Consider the following 13,785-nt stretch of genomic DNA (forward strand, 5'->3'; position numbering starts at 1 on the left):
TTCAAATGCTCGTATATTAATTAAGTTGGAGTGCCCTTTTGGTTGGTAAAAATTTCGTCCTGATCTGAGGAGACTGGAATTAAATTTTTAATTGCGCATTTTACTTCTAAATAAAGAAAGAGGAGTCTATCTAGTCTCAAGAACTTTATGGCTTAAAAACCGCCGCATTATTACTGCGCAGAGTGTTTCCGTTGCCAATGGATTGCGAAATTAATCTCTTGGGAAAACAGTGTAATCTACTTTTCGCTACTTACAAAAAAGCCTACATGCTTAAACTGCGGTGGAATTAAAACGTTTGAGACAACTTTAAAGCTACACAATCACTTTCCTCGGTTCAATTTGAAAAAAAAGCCAAATTTCACAAGGCAAAGACATTTTGCCAGAGGACGAATATCAATGAGCCAATCTAAAAAGGGCCGTGGCAGGATATTTGAGAATTATGCAAATGGCACGTCGGCCGTTTTGGGTCGCAGCGGCAGCCGCGCTCGGATAGATTGTGGCCATATCGATTCATTCATTTTTAAATAAAATGTCTAGGTTGACCAGATCGTGGGTCTGCTGCCGCGGCAACAAACGTCGAGCGTTTTCAGCGCCCTGGACCAACTGTTGGGCAGCCTGGTCAATGCGATCCCACGGCCGACCACCACCAGACGACCCATTATTGGGGTGATCCAAATTAAACCCCAGCCGTCCTTCTCCGGGTGGCTCGGGTGAAGCTGGCCAAATTGCCCGGCATTTTTCAAGCCGCTCCCAAACGGAAAACAACTTGTCCGCTGTCAAGCTTTTATTTCGGGGAATAAAGTTTTATGGGGCAGTGTGAGTGTATTGGGGAAAGTGGCGAGAGAGAAAAAAAAGGGAAGATGCATCCGGGAGTAAACGGTTTCATTTTGTTTGGAATTTTTCCTTTTACAACATTGTTTATCTCTGGGGAGGGATGCACATCGGTGCTACCTGCTCTTGCAATCGGAATAAAAGGTTTCGCACTAAGGTGGTTTGGTCTAACAAAATCAAATTTGGTCTTTTTTCGTATGCATGGAACACGCCCTGAGAATAAAAATGAATTTGAAATTGGGTTTTTTGCACAGATAAATAAATAAACGCAGCCCGAAAAATAAAATTACAATGTTTTTCAAATTGCTTTTAGTTTTTTGAAATCAGAAATGAAACTTGATACATTTATTCATTATTTATCAAACAGTAAACCAAATTCAAGTTGCTTAGATAAGCGAAGAAAGATTTATAATAATAGAACCAAATGTTTGTATTGAAGAATGGAATAATTATTAAAAATAAAACATCGTCATGCTGGTATTCTTAAAAATAGAAACATTTGATAGACAAGTGGAAGTAGGCAAAAAATTCTTAATCAAAATATAAAAAATATTATGCAATTATCAGTCATGCATATATAAACGTTTTAGTCTTGTTGTGCGGGGTGCAGGTAATTTAAATTTTTAATAAAAAGCTATTTCAAATATTTATGGAGATATTTTAGACAGTTTTTATCTTCTTATTTATAAGATTTTTTTCATCTTGAACTATGTAATGAAGAGGGAAAAATGAAACTCTGGCAAACTTATAAATTTTAGCAACTGCTCTTTCCAGGCAATTTCTAAAGGCACGAGGGACATAAAGTACCACCAATAGCTCAACTAGATTATGCTGGGAGCGAATTTCCCGCCAAGTTAATCATAAATCTTTGTCGCCGGCTCGAGTGGCACATTTTTCTTTAGCAAATTTCCGACGAGTTGCTCCTTTGAACTTTGGCCATTAGCGCCCATTCAGCCGCTCGGCTCGAAACTTTTTTAAGCCCCGAACCAAAAATCATTTAACCCGACAGGCCGCGCGGCGAAAATGCAAAGTGCGGTCGAAGCGGTGCCGAACGAGGGCAATTTTCCGGCCATCGGCGGGCTCATCAAAAGGCCGTAAAAATCCGCCGCAACAAATCCCTCGCGCAGGGGCTCACTTTACTGGCCTCATTAGAGCTCCGTGTCGTGTCCGACTGCGCGGAGCCAGCCGGAAAACGCCGACGACTCCTTCATGTGTCTCCAATGCAGGCTTAATTGCCAGTGTCGGAAAATCCTTGAGGGAAAAACTCTATGTACTCGACTGGGGGCCTTTTCGACTGCGAACTGCACGCCCGCCTCTTGAACCAACTCTTGAATTGAAGCAAGTGTGGGTCAAGAAAATCAATACTTAATTTAGGAGGCTCCGAGCTCGCGCAATGAGAGAGTGCGACTTGCACAACATAAAAATAAATACATACGCAACCCACTCAATACATGCATTTCAATTTTCAATTATTCTAGTCAAAACTTATTTAATTAATTTAATTTACAGATGACTTGTAGCAGCCAACTTAATTAACCATGCAATATTTTTTACTTCAAATTTCGTAGTTTGAAATCCAAAATCAGTGCAGTGGCAAACGAAATTGAAGGGTATTTTGTCCTTAATTCAACGGTTGATTTAAAATAAAATTCTGTTAAGGAAGAAAAAGTAAAAATAATGTCATTTTTAAGTCTATAATGTGATAAGGAAGTTAGTGCAAACGTCACCAATTATTAATCATAGTCGAAGTTTTTTTTAGTACTTAGTTAATTTGATTTATGTTAAACTGAAGAAATTTCAAAATAATATTAAGTAAATGAATTATCTATTTCATTTATTTATTTATATAAATAGTTTATCAACCTTCAATTTTAATGCAAATTATCTGTGTTATTATTATAAAATGATTGGAAAAATTATATTTTTTTTTGTATTACTCGTTGAACTCTAACTAATATTGACACACATGTATGTTGATGAATCATTATGATGTAAGGTCAATCGCTTGAAAATTTATAAATTAATATTGAACCTCTGAAAAAAACGTTTCCAAAAAATTAAAGAAAAATTTAATAAGAAAATTTAAAACACTTATTAACAAATAAATTATATAAAGTAAAATGAAAAATTTATTTAAAAAAAATATATTTATCATTACGTAAAATGTATATTAATGTATTAATATAATCTTTAATTGTTTTTAACTTTAATAGTAACATATTAGCAACTTGCCACTGCACCATAGGCTCTGTCAATGAACGAGACGCAGATGTGCTTGTCTGAAACTCATATGCAAATTAATTAATCCGCTCATTCGCCGAAAGCCTCGCCGGCTGCTTATAATTGCGTATCTCACCCGCTCGCTCACTCACTCAGCCGACCAGAGCCAGTCGGGCGGGCGCGCGCGAAAGCGTGCGACTGCTTTTCACCACCCGCAATCAGATGAGTTGCCGCCGCTGACGCTAATTCGATGGAATTTATTTCAACTCCGCATTAATTTGACGACGAGAGTCTGAATTGCAAACTCGATTAGCTCTTTGTGGGGGTGCAGTCGGTGGCTGCAAAAGGTGGAGTGGAAATCTGCGAGAGCTTTTTCTTTCTCTGCTCTTTCCGGCAAAAAAGAGACGATTTCGCATTTGCGAGTGCATTGTGCGGCAAATGCGGGATTAGTGACGTCAGCTGGGAAATAGGCCAATCACGTGATTTTCAGTGCAGTGGAAAATCGTGTGTGCACGTCGGATCATGGAATCCCTGCAAACGAGCTGAAAATCCGTATTTCCACACCTGAAATAAATCTACCTTTTCACTCCCCCATTCAATTTGTGATGAAATGACTTATTTTATGAAAAAATGATGAAAAATAAATTTCACCTCCAGGAAAATATTTTGAATTGAAGTAATTTTAATGTCTGTAAAAAGTGTTTTTGAATTTCAATTATTATTAAACAAACAGTTTGTAATTACAGCAAAAAATAAAATGATAGGTTTAGGTGTATGTAATTTTTTGCTTTCAAAATGTGTTGTTTCTTTAAAATTTATATACTTAAGTGTTTTTTTCTTAATTAATTGGGTGAATATTTAAAAAAGAAATGGTACACAAAGACAATATTTTTTTAAAATTTCTATTGCTTAAAACTCTTTACCAAAATTCAACAAAATTATTTTCCGTGAACAACTTCTTAATTTTTTTTATTATCAACCAACTACCATTGCTGTGTGTTCATCCATTTGAATAAAATCATAATTTAAAAATATCATCATTAAAAAAAGAATTATCTTAGAAACCCTCTGTTTTTTGCATTTTCCAAGATGGATAATGAAATAGCACTTACGTCAGCCTAAAATTCTTAAGCCGATTCCCATCTACAACGTAGGTAATCCCTTAGTCGTGTGCATGTGTGCAGAGCATGAAACTGTGCATATGTACGACAGGCACAATATTAAATCCGACGCGTTTCGTCAAAAGAGCAAAGCCCGTATGCAAATGAGGCGTGCAAAAAACGGTCCAGCCAAAAACAAGCGGGCACCGCTTCAACTTGGCACTTGTCAGTTGATTTTTTCGTACTTGCACCATTATCTAGCGGCGCAAAATAATATAACTTTTAATTGCTTGCCGCACGCAAGGGGAACAAAGCGTTTAAAAGAAATAAAACATCTGCAGCAATCAATTTTGAGAAATCAATTTTAACGAAAAAAAATGTTTTGTGCGATTTTCACGATTCGCGGCCCAATTGCAGTGGAGTTAATTGTCGTGGAATTGGCAATGCTGATTTTTCCGGGGTGGGGTCGCGCGAGGGGCGCGTGCGCAGGGGTGGCATCCGTGGTGGTGGCTGAAAAAGCACCCCTTCGCAGCCAGTGCATCGCCGAGAGGAGTTAGCCAGCCCTTCTTGGACTTACTCTCACTTAATTTGTGCTGAAAAGTTGCTGCAGGCCGAATCCAGATCGTCGTTTCGCCCTCGATTCAGGTAATAACCCTTGCGGAAAACCGCACGCGAGGAATTTTCGACTCTGGGCGTCGCGGAGGCGCGATTTCAGGCTGCGAAGTGGCTCGGATTCGGAGCCCCCCTCGAGCGTGCCCGACTATCTGTGGATATGCAGAGGCATTTCTGCAGTACAGCACGACCAAAAACGACTCTGGGGGCGCGTTTTCGGTTTTGCCACGCGGCGAAAAAGTGCTGCCGATATTTTTGCGGCCTGTGGATTTCGCGTAAATGGCCGCCGCGTATATGAATATGCATATTTTATTTGCAAATTGTTGCGCCACGTAATTGCCGCGCCAAATCGTCGCCGCCGCCACGCGCTGCATTTTTCACACGCGCCCCCTTCACAATAGCATCCGACTGCGGCACTCGCTTAATTGGATTAATTCCGACACTCTACAGGAACTTTTACTTTCTCCCTATGATACGACGTATCGATTTCCTACCAAAAACCTCTGCATATAGCAGCAAAATATGCGAAAATCCAATAATTTCGGGATATTTCGGATTTTGTCTGGTAATTTTTTTCAAAATTTTAAATTCAAACAAAAATTATAAATTGTGTTGAAAAAAGCCATTTTAAAGTGAAAATTAACCCCCAGAATCGATTCCCTGGGTAAAAACTTTGTAGGATACAAATCCTTTCCAGTTGCAACGAGTATTTAGCAAAAATCACCAAAGACGGAATAGTTGGTTTTGTTAAAATTCTCAATATTATGCTTCATTGGCTTAGTTTTTCTCATTAATTGCATTCCATAGATATTGAAAGGTTGTTTGTGAAAACTCGATGCAATTTTTGTGCTGCCAACAAGAGGATTTTCTTTGCTTTTTAATCCGCCTGGTTAATATTGAAATATCCACAGTGCTCTCTGAATTATTAGTATTTTATGCCTTGGAATTCAAATTTAACCTGAAATTGGCTTTATATTCCATTAAGAATTTAAAAATTATATAATCGCAATTGGATTTTTGATGCTACATATCTGATTTTTATTTAAACTTTCAAACATTAGTTTACTGTCTAATAATTAGGCAATCACTGCCCCAACACGTCATTTAGATTATTCAAAGATATTTACTGATTGGGTGGAAAAAAATCTACTGCAAATCAAAGAATATCAATTTTTGGTAACGTTTATTTCACAAAATCATATTAAGAATTTAAGGTTATAAACTCATGAAGTAGAAAGTTCTAATTAAACTCTAATTAATGTCCAAAATTAATTCAAAATTTATATTTTTCAATTCTAACTTGATCCTAGTTTTACCGCATTTGTGGGGTTTGGATTTCCCCCCAAATTCGTTTGATGCGCCAGAGGATTTTGCCGCATCACCCACCGTCCAGGCCCCGTCGCTAGAAACAAGGTCGCTGCGCGTAATTGGCCTACGACGAAACGTGACCTCCAGGGCTAGGAAAGCTCGGCGTCAGCCGCAAATCATCGAGTTTTGTCACAGAACCGTTCCGCAACAATGGACCGAACCATATAAATGGACGCAAACTATGCTGCGGTGCACGGAAAATTGTTTTTGCGGCAACGCCTATCAATCAATAAAAATCACTCCTCGAGGAGCAATCCAGACGCGACTCCTGTCACCCGGCCAGCAACAGTAAAACACAATGGTACACTGCAGTTCACGGCAACAATAAAGCGCAAATCGCACACCTTCGCCCAAGGTCTGCTCCTGATCACTGATCGTGCACGATAACACGCCCGTCGAGAAATAACCTAAATAGATTAAATTAGAATTGCACTTCTGTAATTGAACGATTGCTTTTTATTTGTGTCATAGATAATGTCTATTGGTGATTGCTTCTGTGTTTTCATTTCACTCATCTGATTATCGAACAATTGACGTATTTTAAACAACCCTGTTTCGCCCGTAGCGTGCAAATATAGGCATAAAATTTTTCCGCATTAGTTTAAATAGAGATTTTTTTTTAAATTTAGAAGAAAAGTTGAATGGTTGAACGTGATCTGAGTTTGCGGTGCAATGAACATACGGTAAAATATTGTTGAAAATTTATACCGCAGTCTATAGGTTAGTAACAAGAAAAAGGCAAATAATAGAAATTAAACTCCTGTGGTGGATTTCATAAACAATTGAAACCTTGTTGAAAAAATTAAAAAAATAACTTAATTTTTTTTTTTACTTTAGGAATATTTAAACATAAATTTCAGAAAATCTTTTATCAATTGAAAGTTGAGCAACATCTTTCATTCTGCAAATTTTCCAGCAATAGTTTTTTCTACAAGTTTTATCATTTTCAATGAGGGTAAGCCCGGTTTAAATTTTTTAATAAAAAAAGGAATAATATTTTTCACCTCCTTAACCTACTGAGGGTCTTAAAATGACGTGCACTTGAAAATATCCCGCCTGTTTTTCGGCCCCTTTCAGTAAATTAGAAAAAAATTATTGCAATATTTTAATTGTCACTAATCAATAATAATTAAAATTAATCTTTGAATTTTTTAAAAGTTCCTTTCCTAAAGTTATAATCATTTTGATAAGTTTGTGACAAGTTTTTACAGTTCTCGTCGTGAACACTGTCAATACACAATGTAGGTTGATCCACCCTATCAATCAGGGCCTGCGGCAAAACCGAGTCTGAAACAATTACGCCGCTCATTACTCGGTGTGTTTGCCCTGATCGAGGGAGGGAGACAATAGCAATCGATTATATACCTGAGCTGCACAATAACAATAAATTTGACGACGGTGTGTCATAAACATCGGCGGCGTGATACACAAAAGCCTTTCACTCGCGAATTATCTATCCCGCCACATTGTGTGCGCACTATTGATTTATTTATCTCTTGGACCGTTTCGATTGTCCCACTTTTGGTTTGCTCCTATTTGCATGTTCGCCACGTTATTAGCGCTCTCGTCCCGAACGACTAGTTCGTCAATAAAAGCAGAAGGACATAAAAATGCCCTCTCGAAGTGAAATATGGCGGCGCGGAGAGTAAATTGAAAAAGTTAACAGAATCGCATCAAACGCACTCCTCGCGCCCGAATGATTTACGTGCGCCGCTCTCTGGTTGTGCGCGCGCGAGAGAGAGAGATCGTGTTCCAGCACCATTTTGTGCTCGCAACCAACGTCGACTGATAAAATATTTACAAGATTATGCATTGATACCGAGAAAGAGAGAGACGAGAAGGAGAAGGCCGTGCTGGAAATTGAATTTATTGCTGCACCTTTGTACAAGTGGAAAATTGGATTCTTGAAATTGTGCGCTGTAGAGTTGGGTGAAAAATTATGCATTGATTTAAAAGGACGTAGTTTGTATTAATATTTTTGTTGTTTATTGCCACCGTTTGGCCATAAATCTTATGACTATTAAATTTCAAGAAATCCTATGTGTAACGTAATTCCTAATTCTAATTTAGATATATCATATTCGTTACCTGATTGTACAGTTAAACATAAATTTTAAAATATTAAATAAATTATCATAACAACATATCTATAATAAATGTGCAATTTTAGTGCAAATCGTGGCACAATCGACACTATAATTTCTTTAATTACTTCTTCATCTCTTGACGATGAGATAAAATTATATATAATTTATGCAATTTATTATCACATTAATAAATTTAATATATAAGCAATTATTCCAATGAGTGAGAATTTTAAAATAGTATATTGTAAAAAATAAAAGTAAAATTATAATAAGTATTAATATTTCTAAAATACTACAATAAAAATATAATTTAAAAAATAAAGTTAAAATTTAAATGACTTTGAGTTTTGAGTTTATTTAAACAGCAGAATATAATTTTTATTTGTTGAATAAAAATTTGCTCTTTATAGAGACAGAAGCGTCTGCAACAGTTATAAGCAAAAACTATAAGTGCCCCCAGCAAAAAACCAAAAAAAGCAGAGTTGTCACACGAGAAAATAAAATAAAATCGCACTTTTGAGCAAAAACGTGATGAACTGTCCTTAATCACGAAAATGAACTCGAAACCCCGCGGGCCGCAGGCGGGGAGGATTCGCTCGGGCGACACCAAATTTTACGACGCGTCGAGCCAAACTGCGGCAAACTGTTGAATGCGTGTGACTGTTCGGCAAAACTTTTTGCCTTGCGCTAATTTTGCGTTTTTTTCTCTCTTGATTTTGCAGAACGTTCATGTTGGATTTACCAAGTGATGGAGTGGGAAAGCAGCAGCAGCAGTGCAGAGCGTCTCGCCAAAACACAGCAACTCGCAGCTGAACTGAGTGAGTTTGCACAAATTAATTTATTATATTTTCCACCTCTCTCGGTGCCAAACAAAGAGATTAATGGACCTTTTTGCGTGTTGCCGTTTGATTTACACCCCCACGTGTGTGCGCTTTTCATACAAATCACCGACGCGAAATATTCCACCCGCATCCGAACGCACTTTTATTTTTTAGCTATGATTTATTATTAGATATATTTTCGCCTCATTTTTGACCAAGATCGTCAATCATTTCGGCTCTTAGCAATTTTTATTTTTATTGTGACTATTATGTGTTTACTCGTCGTGCGCCGCTTTTCGTCTTTCGTGAGCGCGATTTCGCTTCCTCTTATGCAACCCCCCCTCTTGAATTTATGTGTCTCTTGTGCTAATTGGACGAAAGTATCATTTGCGGAGTTAACGAGGAGGCGTTTTAAGGCTTTTGTTGCTTCTTCACGCAGAGATTTTGCCGTTGTGCAAACAAGCTTTTTGAATACTCCAGGGGATTGTAAATCATTTCTGCTAATCCTTTTGACCTGGAATATTATTTATTTTTGAATAAAAAAGCAAATATGTTAAAATTACTCAAATTCGCCAATTTTGCAAAGGATTATTGAAGTAATAGTTTATGTGGACAAATTAAATTAATAAAATCTAAAAAAAAATTGTCAAATATGTAAGGAAAAGAAATAGCAGAGCAAGTGCAGCTCTTAGAGAAACTAATTACACAAAAAAATTGATTAAACATGTATTTAATTCCCAAATTAGATTATCTTCTTGCCATTTTCAGGCTTGGAAATGCCCCTTTTGAATCCAAAAAATATATAAAAATTTTTAAGTATTAGACGTGAAAGAAGCAAAAAGGAAATTATTTAAAAAAGTTCATAATAAATATTTTTTAAATTTTAAAAAACCAAAAAAATATGCTCCTTTTAATCCAGGAAATCGAAGCGGACAAAATTAAGTTTTTAATGAAGTAAAAAAGGGGAACAATTAAAAATTAGACATTTTCCCTTGTATTATTCGCTGAATAAATTCCACCACGTCAACCACCGAAGGGTTAATTTTCCACCCCTTCAAGCATACACTCGATTTTGACGAACGCGCGTGCACCAGACTTAATGAAGCAACTTCCCTTGAAAAGAGCATGCAGCGCGGTCCTTGAAGTAATAACAACCAACCCCGTTCGTTCGGTGACGTCGCTCGCCGGCTGACTTTCCTCTCTTCTTTTGATGACGGTGATTCACCCGAGCACAAATGCAAAAGTAAAGAGAGACGTCTCGTGACAGAATTTCATTTTCCTGCTCGGCCGGGAAAACGAATTCATGCGGCTCAATTTGGAACGAGGAAGCGAGAAAGAAAGAAAAGCACTTTGTTCTCTCGTGCGCGCTGCAAGAATATCGAGCGCTAATCGGGCGCCAGGTTGGCTCGGCGCCGCGACGACTCCAGCTCATTTGAAAAGCAGATTTCCATGCGGTCGCCAGCCTCATTATCCGCCAATTAGATCGCCCTGAATAGAAGATTGATCCGAATGCATTTCCAAATCGGCCCACGGAAAAGCGGCCGGTTTATCACTTAAGGGCTATTTGTCCTCGGCGTGGCACCTTTCCAAATTTCCCAGGCCGGATTTATTTCACTGAAGCGCGCCTCTGACAAATTAGAACGGAGGGTGGAAATTTGTGGCGCAGTTTTTGCCAACGATGGCAGCGAAAAAGTGAAAAAAAGTACGTGGGGTGCGCTCATCCACTCTGCCTTTTTTTGCGTCGATCAGCAGATTAATGAAAAATGGTTGGAGCAGAGTTTTGTTATTTTGCGTTCAATGGGACGAATTCAATTTGTCATCGTAGCGTCATTTTTTATCTCTCCTCTTTTTTTAATCATCTGCTCTGGGATTTATAATTTTTAAATTTTTAAATCATTTTCATGAAATATATTAATTAAACTAGAATTAAACCATGAAATTAATAAAAAAAAAACTTTAGAATTAGAGAGGTTTTTTTAATTAAAAGCTAAATGCGTGCAACTATTTATCATTTAATGCAAAATTATTTTTTTTTTTTTACCTGAAAAATATTAAAATTTTTAGTTTGACATGTTATTTTCGTCAAATATTTATATAAAGCCTGATTTTAAATTTTGTAAATTCATAACTTATTTTAGCCAAACATGAAATGTTACAAAATTGATATTGCCGGAGGAAAAAGTCACTCAAGCAAAAAAAAAAAAAACAAAAAAAACAAAAAAAAAATCCAACCAAGCAGCCGGGGGCAAAGCTGTACGAACGAACACCGCCAAGTAATGGCAGTGTGTCGTTGTGCGACACAAATCGCACGGGTCGATGCACACAACAGCAAGTGTATGCAACCCGCGTTGCACGGATACAGGCCCCACGACTGACTAGTCTTGCTCGCTTGCGTAACCCGATAAACGGAGAGGAGACCTTCTAAATAATCGAGCTCATCCCCTCGGCGCTGTGTGCAAGGGCGGCCGGGGCGCAGTGATGGGCAGTCTCGGGTTCATAAAAGGGTGACAAAAATGAGTCGTAAAAGAAAACGGCCGCCTGCGATGTGTGTTTGCGCGCCGTCTCATTAGGCTGCATGGAAGGAAGGCTGGCAGGCTGAAATTGGGACAACCCAAACATTTGGTTTTCCACCACCTGATTGAGATTTGATCGCCTGCCCTATTCACTTGATTGGTGCGAAATGACCAACAATTGCTATTAGAAGCTTCGTATGATGAAAATGAAAAAGCCCTATTATTTGTTACTTTTATTATTACATATTTAATAGTTAATTCATTATTAATTTCAATAACAATTCAAAGTGGGTTCACCGCGGCCACTGTGTCTCTTTTGATGTCGGGCGTTTTAGCAGACATCTGCTATGTAGTTGTGTTACCATTTCTGTTAATTTATTTCCTTTCAAATTTTTTGTGTTAACTTGAGTAGAATAAACATTGAGCTAAAATTGAATAATATATAAAATGAAGATGGACTTAGATGAACTGGTGCAAGCCTTAAAAGTGATTATAATGTATCTGATTCTTTGTTTACTTATTATATTTTTATTTTTCTCAATAATATTGAAAATATATTTCAAACGTAGTCAGATTTTCAAGTTAATCTGACTAACTTTAAAAATTTTTTATTAAAAATTATATAAAATTTAAAAAAAATTAAAAATTATAAAATGTACAAATTATATTATTTTTTTTAATATGTCCATTGATAAAATGAAATTATATTAAAATTTTCTTACATAAGCACAAAAAAAATAATATCATGGCCAATAAAGAAAGCAAGCTGATTAATATTGACCTCAATATCAGAAGAGTAACATTTAGGTAAATTTAGTACATAAGTTTTGTAAAGTTACGCCTGAAGAAGATATGTATTATTCTGGCAAAATTGTGCCCAATTAATCAAAGCATTTCACAAAGAATCGCCGATTGCTCGCAGTCGTTGGAAAAACAACGGTTTGAAAAACTTACGACTCTTTTTAACTGCAATTTATCAAAGGCGTCGTGCAAAAGTTTGCCTTTCGCAGACCGTGTGCCTGCGCCAGATATAGCAATAAATTATGCAAATGACCGAAATATCTCTGAAACGAGCCCATTAATATGCAGATGACAGTTCTATTAAAATAATTAGATCCAGAAATAACGCGCGCGCGTGGCAAATTCATTTCTTGCTCGTGTCGTTGCATAAATTTGAGCCCGCGGTGTTTAGTCAGGTGCGCGCATTCCGCGAGATATTTTACGGCGCTCGTTACTGCATCGTTTGCCTCTTGAGTAATCGGCTGCTTAATGCAGCTCGGCTTAAACTGCGATTAAATCTTGGTTGTACCGTAAAATCTTTTGTCTACATAGCTTACTTGAACTAGCCATTAATTTACTCGGGAATTAATAAACTCGTTTAAAAGCGGATTAATTAGAGAATACAATTTTGTTATAAGAAAATAATATATTAAGCTATTTTATCTTTCATGAAATTTTTAATTTTTACATCAAATTGCAATAATAATAATTATAGGAAATAGAAATAATTGTTTCAAATTGATAATTTTTTGAAAATTAAAAAAAAAATAACACATTCGTGTTTAATTTTGTCTCATTTATGCAAAAGTGGCTTAAAATGAAAAAATTATAAAGAAAAGAAATGATTGAAATTCTGTTGACACTCAGTAATTGTTAGTGCACCTTCATCAGAGAATCAACAAACTTTTGTCAATTTAAAAGTTATTGCTAGAAAAATGATGAAACAAAAAATGCTGGCAAACAGGTCAAGCGGTTGTTTCAATTGGCAAGCGAGCGAACAGCCGGCCGGGTCGGCGTCTCACCCGGGTCGGTTGGATCCATTTATTTCCCCGGTGTTGCGACTGGAAAAGTTCAAGCATGTGCGCCATCGCTGCTGTGACGTCGGCTGGTGGCCAAGGCCGACGGCCGCCCTGTCGATACCAGCCCCGACCACTCCAAGGGACGGAAAACGGCAGCCCCCGCGGCGCACGTCAACCCCGCGACAGCAGCGAATAATAACGCTGCATTTTACTTTGTAATCGCCTCGATTCCAAAATTTACACGATAAAATGGAAAGCTGAAAAAGGGTTTCGTGACTGGAGAACAACCCACGCTTTGACAGGATCCTGATGGATTGCTGTTTGCTCCACTTCGGCCGGCTTTAACCTCACCGATCTGGTGACTGCCCCAGTGATTTTTCCGCACAGATTGATCTGTGGGAAAGCGAGGAAAGTGACGCATTCAATTCAAGTTG

At 37.5% G+C, this 13,785-nt stretch overlaps 1 protein-coding gene across 1 annotated transcript in view; it reads left to right on the forward strand.

The window, feature by feature from the left end:
* The window catches only part of LOC132201549 (protein Fe65 homolog), a 44,586-nt gene that overhangs the window by 6,760 nt on the left and 24,041 nt on the right, over positions 1-13,785 (forward strand). Inside the window, exon 2 of the mRNA XM_059627772.1 lies at positions 8,941-9,036. The gene's annotated coding sequence lies outside the window, so the exon portion shown is untranslated. The remainder of the gene's footprint in view (positions 1-8,940; positions 9,037-13,785) is intronic.

This window comes from Neocloeon triangulifer, unplaced genomic scaffold (genome assembly GCF_031216515.1).
Source record: "Neocloeon triangulifer isolate White Clay Creek 2 clone unplaced genomic scaffold, ASM3121651v1 ptg000014l, whole genome shotgun sequence".
NCBI classification, from domain to species: Eukaryota; Metazoa; Arthropoda; class Insecta; order Ephemeroptera; family Baetidae; genus Neocloeon; species Neocloeon triangulifer.